General features: G+C 40.9%; 1 protein-coding gene and 1 long non-coding RNA gene across 2 annotated transcripts in view; both read right to left on the bottom strand.

Annotated features, from left to right (window-relative positions):
- PITPNC1 (phosphatidylinositol transfer protein cytoplasmic 1) overlaps positions 1-14,266 on the bottom strand; it is a 235,275-nt gene that overhangs the window by 150,069 nt on the left and 70,940 nt on the right. The window lies entirely within an intron of this gene.
- Positions 1-14,266, bottom strand: part of LOC139074015 (uncharacterized) — a 107,673-nt gene that overhangs the window by 23,592 nt on the left and 69,815 nt on the right. The window contains exon 2 of the long non-coding RNA XR_011523294.1: positions 1-14,266. This exon is cut by the window's left edge and continues 23,592 nt beyond it; it is cut by the window's right edge and continues 62,755 nt beyond it. This is a non-coding gene — a long non-coding RNA (uncharacterized lncRNA).

Raw genomic sequence — 14,266 nt, 5'->3', positions numbered from 1 at the left:
CAAACCTAACTCAGTTTTTACAAAGACAAGCAGTAGCCCTTATATGACTCAACTGAAAGAGAGCCATGAATGGGACTTAGTTCCTCTTGTAACTAGTTAAAAAGCTGCATATTTGGTTATGCAGTTAGAGGACTGAAAATATTTTCATATCCGTAATTTACATGGGAGGATGACTCAGGAAACAGTCTGTAGTTAAATAGGAGGAGGAGATGAAGACGAAAAATGACAGGGAAGAAGAAATGTCTCCCTCACGAAAGTGTTTGTTAGAGGGGTGGGATTTTGAAATTTTGTTCTTTTTTTTTTCCCAATTCAAGTTGTGCTCCCTGGCATTTTTTTCCTCTAAGGACAAGTATTATTCTTGGCACTACTCCAAAAGTACTCTCTATAATTCCTGCAACGTTTTCTCAGAATTCAATTCCCAGTAACATCAAAAATTCATTTGTATTTCAGAATTTCCAAAATCCGAAGTGTAAGGAGTGGAAAATAATCAAAGATGGCCAAATACACATAAACCGTCCCATAGCCAAAGACATTTATTTCTACAGTACCTTTTAGATGCTGATTATATGTCTTCAGTTTGAAAAATAAACAACCAAACCTCTCTGTTAATGTCACTTGACAACATAATAGAATTGGCTAAATGTTCTCTCCTCATAAGTTGCTGGATCTGTTATGCCCATAGCTGTATCAGTCAGGATTGGCCAGTTATGCTGTGGTAACAAATAACCCGAAGATCTCCACGGCTCCAAATAGCCAAAGTTGACTTCTTGCTCATGTAAATCACCAGAGGTGCTCTGATCCTCCTAGTCACTCAGGGACGTGGGGTGACAGAGCAGTCACCATCTCAGACTCTGCTGGTCACCACACAAAAGGGGAAGAGAGACCTCTGGAGGGCCCACACCAGCAAGCAAATGCTGAGTGTGACAGTATGTTGTTCTCATAGCTCACTGACCAGAACTAGTCAGATGGCCTCACCCAGCCACGGAGGACCAGCAGCACAGCTCTCTCATATGCCCAGAATAAGAGAGAACCAGAGAAATATTTAAAGAACAGCAACAAACAATAACTGATAGTTTTTCAGAAACACTAGAAATGAGACTATAAAATAGGTTAGGTTATTTAAATGTGATTTTATTATCAAAATGGGTGCAATATTCTGGAATTCCATCCGGCTGACAATACTTAGACGTCAGCATCTAGGTTGAGAAATCTTTTATCCCCATCAGAGTTATCTTTACAAGTTCAAGTTTGCAGACCAAATCCATAAACTGTTCTAACTTTTGTGAGCACTTCCTGGAGGCCTAGGAAGTAAAAAATAAATTTTCAGTATTTTTATTTTTGATAGATTTTTGCTTTTCAAGAAAGAAAATGTGACTAATTATTAGGGTCTATAGCATTAGTAATAACGTCAACTTTCTTCTATTTTACCCCATTATTTTGGCATACCAGGATGCCAAGCAAGAGAAATGTCTAGTTCTTCAGGTTACCTAAAATAATCTGAGATAAAATCCAGACTTAGCCACTAATTTTTTAAAAATCAGAAATGTGATTTTCCAGTTAAATCAAATGTCTAAATGGAAAGTGAGTAGTTGTCATCTAAGATATCATTCTGGCTTTCTTAAAGCCAAGTTTATGTTGACTAATACATAGTTACAAACTGCTCACTCACATTTAATTACATATCAAGTATGCAATGTGCAGTCACCTGATTCATTGGTCAAGACAGCCACTGAAAACGTGTCACATTACTCTAGATTTGAGTGTTTTTTCCCCTCATGTTGTAAGAATTCTGTAGATATACGTCATTAGATTGTCCTCTCCTTTCTCATTTGTCTTGACCAGCTAAGTGACATGACCAGTCATCTATCTGACTAGATCACTGGGAGTGCACTTCAAGGTCAGAGACTTGATTCTGACATTGGCTAGTACTCAGTGTGGGCTCCCCCAGCAGCAGATGCTGAGAAAAGAATGGCAGTGCAAGCGATTTTATTTGGGAGGTGAAAGGAATGGGGAAGTGATATCGGGAAGGGAAGACAGGCAGTAAATGGCACGTTTCAAGCCAATTCATATTCTCGGCAACTGAGCTGAATCCCACTGGTGAAACCTGCAAAACCCATGTAGACACACCCCTTAGATTTACCCAGTCATTGGTTGGGCTGCTCCCAGGAAGCATTGATTCATGGACAGCAAAGTGACCTATAAGCTAGAAAACCCTCAAGCAAAGAAATGCAGGTGCTGTAAGTCGGAAGGCAGGCCACTGTGCACTGAAGTGGTAAGGATGAAGGAAGGGCAGGGCACCAACAGCATCTGCTGTAACTATTAGCTTGTCTGACGATGGCCACTAGCTCTGAGTCTAACTCCAGCCAAATGCTGTTACTGGTCACTAGGAGAATCAGTATTGCATCAAACATACACATTTCCAATAGTGAACTAGTAGTGTTAAAACAGCAGAGGACCATGATGCAGTTATTTTTAACATACTTAGTAATAGTAAGACTAATAGAAAACTAGAAAGAAAAGGTTAAAATTCACAAAACTACAGTTATATACCAAAAGCAACATTTCACAAAATGATAAAAGGGTTCCCAGGCCAAAAAAGCTTGAGAACACTCTGTTCCTGACTCCACCATGTCATCTTGTTTCACTGCCTTTTCAGCTTTTATCACCATAAGAAATTACTTATTCATTTATTTAATTTACAGATTTACTTTTTACCAGCTGTTTCAACCACTTAGAATGTGAAAATAGAGACCTGTCTGTCCTGTGCGCTACTGTAACCCTAGCACCTGGCACGCGGATGCTCAATGAGTAGTAGTTGAACGAATAAATGAGTATCTTTCTAGACAGACCCAAGGCCCATGGGCACAGTATAGGCTTTGCAAAATCATTTATCACAGGACATAGTAACCTTATTTACCCCAGCCTTTCCCAAATTTATTTGCCCACGGAACTCTTTTATCCTGGAAATCAATTTTCCCTGGGAACAAACTTTGAGAAATGCTAGTCTAGAGATTCCAATGCCAACAAGACTGAGAATTTCTTTAGTGAGTGTTACATAGTTAATAAGCTGTAGAATACACTGCAAACATTCACTCCTAGAAATTCAGGAGACTGAAAGAGGTAAAGTCCACTCCTTAAGAAATGGAAAATATTCACAGTATATACAAGTCAAATCATCATGCTGTACACCTTAAACTTATACAGTATTGCAGGCCAATTATATCTCACTAAAACTGGAAAAATAAATAAATTAGAATATAGCTTTCCCAAAAAACCCCACAAGAAATGAAAAATGTCTTATGCAGCTACCAACGACTGCTGTTTTCTAGAAGATGCCAAAGTACAAGTTGCATAACAAAAGGCGCGCAGGCAAATTTCATCCAGTGGTAACTCTTGCTCTGACAAAGGCTCTTTTATTTTCCAAATTTTGATTTACTATTAAATCAAATTGATCCTAGGGATAGGGCTATCTACCAATAAGGGCAATATTCTTAAGTACAGGGGTTTAGTTCAGGTTTGTTCATTGATAAATCTACAAAAGTTGTAAGAGAATATCCGTCGCCATGGAAAGAGGTTCAGTGTGCTGTTTAGTAGAAGAAAGCAGGTGATAATAAACGTGTGTCCCGTGACCGCATTTCAGCATTAGGTATTGTGTCTATAAGCTCCCACTGGAACGTCAGCTCCATGCAGACAGGGGCTTTTGTCTGTTGTATTCATGCTATAGCCCAGGAGCCGGCACGTGGCAGGCATTCAACAAATATTTGTTGACTGCAGATATAAGTGTTTGCATAGCAAGAAAAGTTTATACATGCAGTGCATATGCAAATATACTCAATAGTAGCTAACTATGGGTGTCAGGTTTGCGGGTATTTTCTAGTGGATCCGTATTTTACTCATTCTACAAGGAAGATGCACTGCTTTTGTATAGGAAAACAAAGACTCTGATTTTACAACGATGGCTGGGTTGCTGTCACCACACCTTCCTCCTCTTTCCAACCTCCATTTTAGTACTTCAAGGTCAAACCACCATCTCCTATTTCCACAAGGATTTAGGGGCATCAGGCCAATTAGAAGCAGGACCTACTCTTGAGACAGCTGGGGATCCTGAATTTTAATCTAGTTTGCTCCACTGCATCAGTACCTTCTCCACCCATTTATCAAAGCAGGATATTTAGAAATGCTGCATATCGTGTGGTTGCTTCCTAAGTTGTAGAGGACAGAACTTGAAAGCTGGAAAGGAGAATTAAGACTGGAGCTCTTAGAAGACTGCAAATTTACTTCTGAAACTTGAGATGGAGGATACAGCGGCTGTGCCATTCATCTTTCGAGTAATGGGTTAAGAACATTTAAAATTCACAGTCAGTAGCCCAGCCTCTCTGACTCCCAGAAGCTGGGGTGCTCTAACACTTGCCCAGCGCTGCAATGGGGCTTCTGAAATACGGAGTATTCTTCATTGTGAATGAAAAGTTCCTATCTAAGAAAGAGGGGCCTTGCTCCTAGAAAATCCTACGTCCAAAGCTTGGACTTTATAAAATATTCACATTAAAGAATGGTTATTGAATTCACCATTGGATTCTCCATTTAACAAAGGAATTGAAATATGACTGGATATTTTAAAAATTAATTGGAAAATCACTTTGCAATATATACTAAAGCTGAACATACAGATAGCCTATGACCCAACAATTCAACTCCTGAGAATAAAACCAACAAAAATGCACATATATGTTCACCAAAGGATACATAACAGAATCCATAACAGCACTATTTGTAATAGCCCAAACAGAAGCTACTCAAATGCCCCCAAAAGGAGAAGAATAAGTAAATCATGGCATATTCACACCATGGGACACTATATAGCGATGAGAATGATCAAACACACAACAATGTGGACACATCTCACAAATACAGTGTTGAGTGGAAGAAGCCTGACACAGAAGACTACATACTACATGATTCCATTTAATCAGTTCCAAGGGCATAAAAACTGGCTTTGGTGTTAGAAGTCAGGATAGTGGCTATCCTGGGATGGTGTGAAGATAGCAGTGAGGCATGAGGGGGTTTCTGGGGTTCTGGTAACATCCTTTCTTGAGCTGGGTGTTGGTTATTATTTTAGTTTCCATACCAAATTACTATGAACTTGGCTGCTTAACACAACAGAAATGTATTCTCTCACAGTTCTGGAAACCAGAGGTCAGAAATCAAGCGTCGGGAGGGCCAGGCTCCCTATGAAAGCTTTAAGGGACAATCTATTCCTTGCCTCTTCTAGCTTCTGGTGGCTCCAGCTGTTCCTTGTGGTCCCATCTCTCCATTCTCTGGAGAGAGTCCATCTTCACATGGCCTTCTCCTCCGTGTCTGTCTCTTCTTCTGTATCCTCTCCTCACCTGTCTCTTAAAAGGACAGTTGCTATTGGATTTAGGGCCCACCAAGGTAGTCCACGATGATCTCATCTCAAGATCTCTCATTTAATTATACCTCCAAAGACCCCCTCCCAAATAAGATCATATTCACAAGCTCCTGGGGACATCTCTTTTGGGGGGCCACCAATCAACCCACTACAGTTACCTTGGTGTGAAATTTTACCCAGCGAGGCATGCATGCACTTGTCTAGTTGTATGTTATATACCACAAGAGTTTTTTAAAAGTCACCTTACAACTTCTTGGAAATACATTTGTAACTCACCATGAGGCATCTTGTACACATCTAAGAAAAAAGACCACAAGTGCTGGCATTTCATTGACCTCAATGCCAGCAGAGTTTTTGGCTTCTCACAACATCTCATCCCACTTCCAATCTTAGTAGAATGTATAGAAACCTCACAGCAACTTCCAAGTATATTTTTATAAAGTGATTTACCCCACCCTCCATTACCCAAAGTGGTGAAATCCTTTAACAAATTACAAGCCAGGGACCATCAGAGAGTCTGGGTTCTGCACCGTGTCAGCTCAGAGAACCAGGGTGTAATTTTAGACAGATGTTAGTGAACTTGGGGATTCCTAGTGTGTGGACTTGAGTGTCTGCAACTCCAGATGGCAGGGAAAGCAGCCAGTGCTCCTTGCCCAGATGACCCAGAAAACGTTTCTTAATGAATCGTCCGGCATGACTCACGCTGGCTCCCACATCTGGCAGATCTGGGTTACATCACTCAGTCCTCAGTGTCCTGCGGGTTCCTGGGAACTTGCTGCCCAGAGTCAAGTGCACCAGCTGCAGCAGCCGGCTGCGTTCACATGCCTCTCTGCGTCATCCCGATGGCCACACGCTATGGGGCTGGCTCTGGCTCCCAGTTTCAGAGGCTGAGCCGCCCCCCAGGAGGTCGCCTTCTCTCACTTTCCCATGGGCCTAAGAAGTCACCATGAAAGTAAAATTCCTTGCCCAGAGCTGCCCAGGGCAGGACTGCATTCTCTGGTTTTCTACACTAATAGCTTCTGGCACCATAATTCAGCCATACTAGCTGCGTTAACCTGGAGAGGGAAAAACACAAAAACGGGCGCCATTCACATTCCTCGAATAGGATCAGAAGAGGAGAGACATAAGTATAAACTTTGAAAGAATTCCCAAGAAGAAATATTGACTTAAACAGCTTGTGGCACAAGGCGGATGGCAGCAAGGAGGTGACAATTTTCATGACGACAGACAGGGGCCTCTGACACTCTGCTTCGTTGGACCAGTTCTCTCCATCACTTCAAAAGTCCCCAACACTCGCTAACAGCTCCCCTGGCAGGACATTCCTGCCTTCTTATTAACTACAGATCCTTCAAGATCTTTATTTTATATCCTTTTATTTACTGATCAGAACTGCCCTGTGGCTGCTTCTGGGGTACCAGACCTCCCAGCAGCGCTCTGTGGGGAGGTTCTTTATCCTCCTGTTCATTATTGCTAGAACATGACGGAGTTCACACTCATGAAACTACAGGCCTCCCTCACTCCCCATCAATTCCACCTATTCATTCAGAGTCATGGTATGTTAGGGCTAGAGGGGACTTTTAAAAAAAAATCATTAATTTCATTCTTCTAACTGCTTTGCCAATCCATATTCTAATTTTAATGCCAAGATTTAAAAAAGAAGAAGAAATTGCAATCCTGATAAGTTAAGTAATTCATCACCCTAGCTAGATAATGACACACATAAGAGTCCTGCCCAGCTTTCATTCTTAGTTTCAAAATTAAATCATGCAGCCTCCTTAATTTAAAAAAACAACCAAAAAAAGTCTATTAAAAGTCTTTAAAATGAGGGCTGAGATTTACAAATCTGCAGATATGTCCTGAAGAAATAACCAAAAAGAATACAGAAAGAAAGGGAAGGAGAAAATATTTATATTCAGTCATTTACCTGGGTGCACATTAGATTCACCTGGGGGCTTTCTAAAATCCCCATGTCCAGGTCAGGCCTCAAAGCAAGTAAATCAGAATGTCTGGTGGTGGCGTATGGATGTCAGGAAGCAACCAGAGGACCCCAATGTGAAGCCAACCTGGAGTGCTATTGATTTACTGGAGTTTAGGCTAAAATAGCTGTGCAGAGACCAAATTGTAGTTTTCAAAAGAAGAAAAAGGGAAAAAAAGGAGAGGAGAGAAGTCATGTATATGACGTGATCTTCAATTTACTTTGTTATCCTCTCTGTGCTTTAGTGGGCTAATCAGATGGAGAATCAAACTGAGAAGGTCCACACTGGCAATCTCCACCTGGGACAAAGCCACTTTTCCCCTCCAAGCCTGTGACCACAGAGGCCTGTGGGCTACAAGTTGGGGGAAGGAGGACAGCGTAGCAGTCAGGTCCTGCACCCTCAGGGTAGTCACAGGTAACCATGATACTTTTATAAAAAAGGAGCTCATCACCATATGATCCAGGAAGTCTACTGCTGGGTACTTACCCAAACAAATGGCAAGCAGGGACTCAAGACGTATTTGTACACCCATGTTCATAGCAGCGTTATTCACAATAGGCAAAAGAGGGAAGCAATCTACCCATCCATAGACAGATGAATGGATAAACAAAATGTGGTACACACATGCAATGGAATATTATTCCGCCTGAAAAAGGAAGGAAATTCCAACACACGCTGCAACGTGGATGAACCTTGAGGATATCGTGCTAAGTGAAATAAGGCAGTCACAAAAGGACAAATATTGTGTGATCCCACTTATATGAGGTCCCTGGTGTAGTCAAATTCTTAGAAAGTAGAATGGTGGTTGCGGGGAGCTGGAGGAAGGGGGAATGGGGAGTTAGTGCTTATTGGTTACAGAGTCTCAGTTGTGCCAGATGAAAAGATTTCTGTGGATGGATGGTGGTGATCATAGCACAACAACATGAATGTACTTAATGCCACTGAACTCTACACCTAAAAAGAGTTAAGATGGTAAATTTTATGTGTATTTTCCCACAATTTCAAAATACTTTTTTCAGGAAGATTAGCCCTGAGCTAACATCTGCCACCAATCCTCCTCCCTTTTTTTTTTTTTTTTTGAGGAAGACTGGCCCTGAGCTCACATCCATCTTCCTCTACTTTATATGCGGGACGCTGCCTCAGCATGGCTTGCCAAGCAGTGCCATGTCAGCACCCGGGATCCAAACCGGTGAACCCCAGGCCGCCCAAGGGGAATGTGCGCACTTAACTACTGTGCCACCAGGCTGGCCCTTCAAAAAAATTTTTTTAAAAAGTAGGGGTGAGCCAAATGCATGCCCCTCACTTACTTCTCTTTGGCGCCAGTGGAGGTTACTGAGGACAAAAATCCCAAAGGTAGATGTGTCATCTGTAAAACTGTGAAGTCTGAGGTCTGTGCCCAACATACCCCAGGCCCCCGGAATCTATTTGGCAGGACTGGCTGACTCAAGGAAGAGTTATAGAGCCTCGCAACTCCCCTGGGGCACATTGAGGGGCAGATGGCAGGCCTTGCCTTTCATGTTATGTAACAACCAGGCTGCCAGCTTGCAAACAACATGAGGTGAATTCCAATGTGCTCCATGTCTGGGATGAGCCAACTGACGATTAATTCCCAAATAACTTTATCATGGAGCCTTCCTAATTCCCAAATGCAGTAATGTACTTATTTACTAGTTGAGAAATCTCAGGTTTTCTCTTTGATGAATTGACTCAAACGTATTTTGAAAGAGGGGCTTATCTTTCATCTTTTTCTTCCTTTTTGCTTAGTATTCTAGGGGCAAAGAAAAAAATTTCAGCAAAGAGAAAATTCCACCAGCAACAGCTCTTTTGAGCTGCTCAGTAATCCAAAGCTTTCAAGTGAGTAAGCTTTCTCCTTTACTGACAGTCCTGCGAGAGATAGAGAAGAAAAACACCACAGCTTCTCTTATCAGTGGTCCTAACGCTTCCTGTCAACCATGATGATCCAAGACAGGGGATGACATGCGAAGATGTTTTCTAGGGGAAGCCATTTAAGCTCTGGAGGCTGGTCCCCAAGCCCATGTATCTGAGCTCTGGCCAGGCACCTAAAGAAACTTGCCATGCTCCCCCAGCCTCGGACCAGCAGCACCAAAGCAGCACTCAGACTTGGCCTACAAAGTCTGTCCCAGTGATTCACCAAGAAGCCCAAAGTTGGGCAGCTGGAAAAATGTAAACTCTCCCCTTTCTTAGAGTTTGCAAATGAACAGCTCTGCCGAAAGCCAATCATTCAACAGGAGTTGGATTAAGTACTTGGACATCCTTCTATGGAGCTAGGATAGACACAGCGAAACATTCACTTGTTTCTTTGGCATGAAGTTTTACAAAATAAAAGAAATATCTCTAAACCTGAGCAGTAACAAAAAAGGGGAGAGGTTCTCGTCCAGGGAGGGCAAAGGAAATCTAACGTACATGGTGTGGCTTGTTTGTGAGGCGTTCTAAACAGTGCTCGTATTTCATGTTTGTTTGTTTTTTCATGTAGATTTTTAGGAGTAAATTCCACAACACTCTTTAATATAGACCACGCCATTTTGAGGACTCCAGGAGACAGCCTGAAGGACAAAACGGCGTGGGGTTTCCTGGGTGCTCCTAACTCCCCTGCTCCAAAGGCATAGATACTTTTCAGTCATCTATATTCCTCACTATGTGTCTGGATTCAAAATGTAAGCTCCTTGCCTCTCCCCCTCCTCACGTTTGCCCCATCTGCTTGTCCTTGGATGGAAAGGAGAAGACCCCCTTTCTCATAATTGCCACTCATACTTTGAGATTTTCACAAGGCTCTTTGGAGCCCACGGAATTCTGAAACCATGAAGTGGTCCAGGAAGTACGTGGACAGCAGTATCCCAGCTGTAATTGGTACCCCCTCCAAACAAAGTCCTCTTCTCATTAGGTCTTTGTGCACAGACATAAGGTTAGCAAAACTATACACTGCTACAGGAAGAGGAAGAAAAGGTGTATTTTTCCACCATTACTCCTGAAAGGCATACTAAGCAGCATATGTAACTTAATAGCCTATTCTTCTCTTTGCCCATAAGACAGAACTCAGCTCATGAAATACCACCATCAATATATATTGAGTGTTCATTATATATATAGCCAAACATTAAGATAATATACTATATTACAAAACACTGCCAAGACTCTGAGAACACTTTTTGGCACATTGAAATAGCAGAATGACCATAAATTATGTAAAAGGAGAAATTTCTTAGTACATTTCAGAAAAAATAAAATAAAAACCTCTAGCAACAGAATTTAGTGCTTAATAACTCTCACATGCTAAAGTTGCAGTTTAATCAATTGCTACTTTAAATATTTTATTTAATACATCTAGGAAGCATCACCAAAAGAATAATTTTAATATTGCTTCTAAATTCAATTAGAGTGGTTACATTTTTATGATAGAGTAACATTGGCAGGGCCATTCTTTAATACACAAGTTATTAAATCCCATAGTCCCTTAATCCACATTGCAGACTAATCTAATGCATTGAAGACGCCCTCGAGAAGCCATCCCTCAGCTTATGGCTCGCACAGTGTGATAGCTTTCACTTTTCTCACCTAAGAAGTTATTTATTTCCTCTGGACATCTTAAGAGTCATCTTTCACAATGTTTTTTCTGTAGTTCCAATGTCTGTCTACTCCTGGCATTCCAGACTGACTTGCCAAGTCTGTTCTTCTCCCATAGAAATACGCATCAGCAGCAGCTACTGCTGACTCCCCAGCATGTGACCTGGCAGATACCCTATTAGAAAACCCACAAATCCAGATGAAAATCCAGATGATTTCCAGTGTGCTCCACACATTTCCCACTGTGCCCGTGACAGATGCTCCCAGCAGCATGCCCACTAGGAAACTGACACATACATACATATACAAAGATAGTCTAGCCAAGCGGTTGGGAGTGAGAACCCTGTGGTTACACTCTACCAATCTTAGACAAGTCACTGGGTCTCTCCGAGTCTCTATTTCCCTATTTGTAAGACGGGAATACTAGTTGTAACCACCTTTGTTGACACAACCACCAAGCATCAAAAGAAATTCTCGTACTTAGGATGACATTTGAATTTTTTACTAAAATCTTTAATCTGATTTCTTAGGGAATCAGACTAATATTTTCACAGGTCCAGACTAACTGGCAAAGCAAGAACCAGCAAGATCTAAATTAGGGTTTCACTGCCTTAAATACTTTTTTCAGAACAAGGTCAGATGTAAATTAACAATGACAGCAGCCCCTAGAGAATTATAACAGCTTATGTGGTGACTAAACTAAAGATGAATTCTTTGATATAAAGTCAGGATGGTCCCAGTTGAGAATAACAAAACATTTCAAGAGGTTTATGTTATTTTAATCTGGAAAAAGTTGGCTATACGTGTGATCTCAAGTTTAACAGTAATCTAATTAGGCTAAACTAGATAGGAACTAGCATGAGCATCACGTCGGCACTTTTGGGCAACAACTTTCTGAGCTGGGTATCATGCCCCTATCTCAGGCAAGAAAACTGAACAAAGAAACAGGTTAACAGGGAGAAAGGGAAAAAGGCTATTGCATGACGACTGATAGTGTCAGCTACATTATAAAACTTCCTGCTCTTCAGTTATAAACAGAACTGTGTTTTGAAAATTAAGATCTATATGCTTTTCAAATAGAAAAACCACAGTCTAAAGTCCCAAGTCCCCCAGGCTACCTACCAATCCAAGCTGTGGTACTTCACTGGAAACTTCTGCTCTCAGATGGGTGGGTGGGTGTCAGATAGATAGACAGATGGATTTATAGTCTCTGAAATCAATAAACCTCTAAGTCATAAAACACTTTCCAAAACATTTATAACAATTAAACCAGAATCACATCCCCAAAAGGACAATTCATCTTAATGTTGATCAAAAAAGGAAAGAAAATTATTTTAAAAGATGGCATTGCCTTCCTGCTCTTTGACCACATTACACTAAGAAGTAAATATTTTATTTTTGTTGTCGCTGTGAGATTTCAACTCTCAGTGCTCTCAGTAATGGTTTAAAAAAGAGAAACTTTGAAATTCTTTATCTAGAGATGTTTTAGCTGTGAAACTTCCTTACAAAACTGGCTGCAAGTCCCATTTCTGCCCCAAATGTGCTTATTATTAATATGAATCAAGAAGTGTACCTCGTCATCTCTGCAGATGCTCTGCAGGTAAAGCATCCAGAAAGGGACCGGCACAGGGGTATCTAAAGATGCTGCCCTCTCTTCCACTCCATCCCAGTCCCAACCCATCACTTCCACAGGTCAGGAGCTGTGAAAGTATTGCCCTCTCCTCACTGGAGTTTCTCTCTGAGGTTCCCTTTGATGGTGGAAAGCAAGCAGGCGACCCCCAGAGGCCTAACATAAAGAGAGGCACAGTGTGATGTGGGGCAGGGTGACTAGAGGATTGAAAATCAGAGCCATGGTTCCAAATTTTGCAACAAATGAACTATGTGATCTCAGCAAGTGTCTTGACTTGGCCTCATCTCAGTTCCTCATCTGCAAATAAGGCAACTGGATCACCCAACTTTTAAAGTTCTTCCTAGCCATAGAAATCTTTATTTCTAGAATAAACATAATTTGCAAAACAGCAATTTTCAAATCTGGGCCTCATTTGCACCAACTCTTGCCTTATGCCGCTTCTACAACCTGAATTTCCTGGAAAAAAACACCAAAGCACCAAATGGTCCTTACCATCCCCCTTCAACCATTTTGTTGCATCTCATGGACTGTCAGGGAAATGCCAAATCACAGGCATTTGGATTGCAGCGTGTTTTAAGGGACCACATTTGGGGTGGGTTAAAGAAGAGACTAAAATCCACCATTTGACTTTCAGAGGTTTTATGTATAAAATCAGAACATTTTTTTATTTTAGTAGCCTAAACTCTTCAGACTTGAAAAATCTGATGCTAAGGCAAAAGATACGCAAAAGTTGATCCTATCGTAAAGGAGGTAATTTATGATAAGATTACTAAAAATATATTAAAAATAGAAAAATTTCCGTCCAAGGGAGAAAAAACCCTTTGTCTATAGTATGCTTCTTGTTTGCCTTCCAACTAAGTCTAGAAATACCCTACTCGAGATAAGCATATTAAAAAACTTTAAAACTATATTTTTTTAAGTTTATTTTAAAAATAACACACATTATTAAGTCAAAAGTTTCCTTTAAATTGTAGCCCCTCCAAGATATTTTATGTTAAAGATCACTACGGATTTAACAAAGAATTACAATAAACAACAGCTAACTGAAGATGAACTAGAGTCTTAAATTATTGTTAGGTCAATAGGAAAATATGATTCAGTTCCTCTATGGTGTAAAAGGAGGCCATGCTATTCTGAAATGTCACAAAACACAAATAGTTTTACTTCTTCCAAAGATAGGAGTAATCCTAGTAGCTGAATGAAACAGAATTTCAAGCATTTCAATTCACCTAAGCCTTATCCATGAGCCTAGCCAATTTTCTCCTGTGCGTTTATCTGGCCACTCTTTTGGCCCTTTGCATATACGACTTTGAACTGCTATTGGTCCAGTTACTCTATTGGACTATAAATCCCTTTAAGGCAGTATCTAAATGTTATACCTCCTCTGTATGCTTAATTTCTAAAGGAAATGTCCTCCAAAGACATCTGATCCAAAACTCTATGCCTTTTTAAATTCTTTAGATTATTTTTTATTATACAGGTAATACATTTAGTATAGGCTGAAAGCTCTCCAGCAAAATTCATTTTCTCTTTCCTCCTCTGTAGCACAGCATTCTATCTGGTCACATAGATGCCTATCAGGATTTTGTTCCCTGCCTGCCTTGCAGTTGGCAGTTAGGTGTAGCCATGTGACTGTGTCCTTGCTAAGGGATGTGAACAGAAGGGATATGT

The sequence above is a fragment of the Equus przewalskii genome, chromosome 10 (genome assembly GCF_037783145.1).
Source record: "Equus przewalskii isolate Varuska chromosome 10, EquPr2, whole genome shotgun sequence".
NCBI classification, from domain to species: Eukaryota; Metazoa; Chordata; class Mammalia; order Perissodactyla; family Equidae; genus Equus; species Equus przewalskii.
Note: the sequence above shows the minus strand (reverse complement) of the source record. Positions and strands in the feature narration are given on the sequence as shown.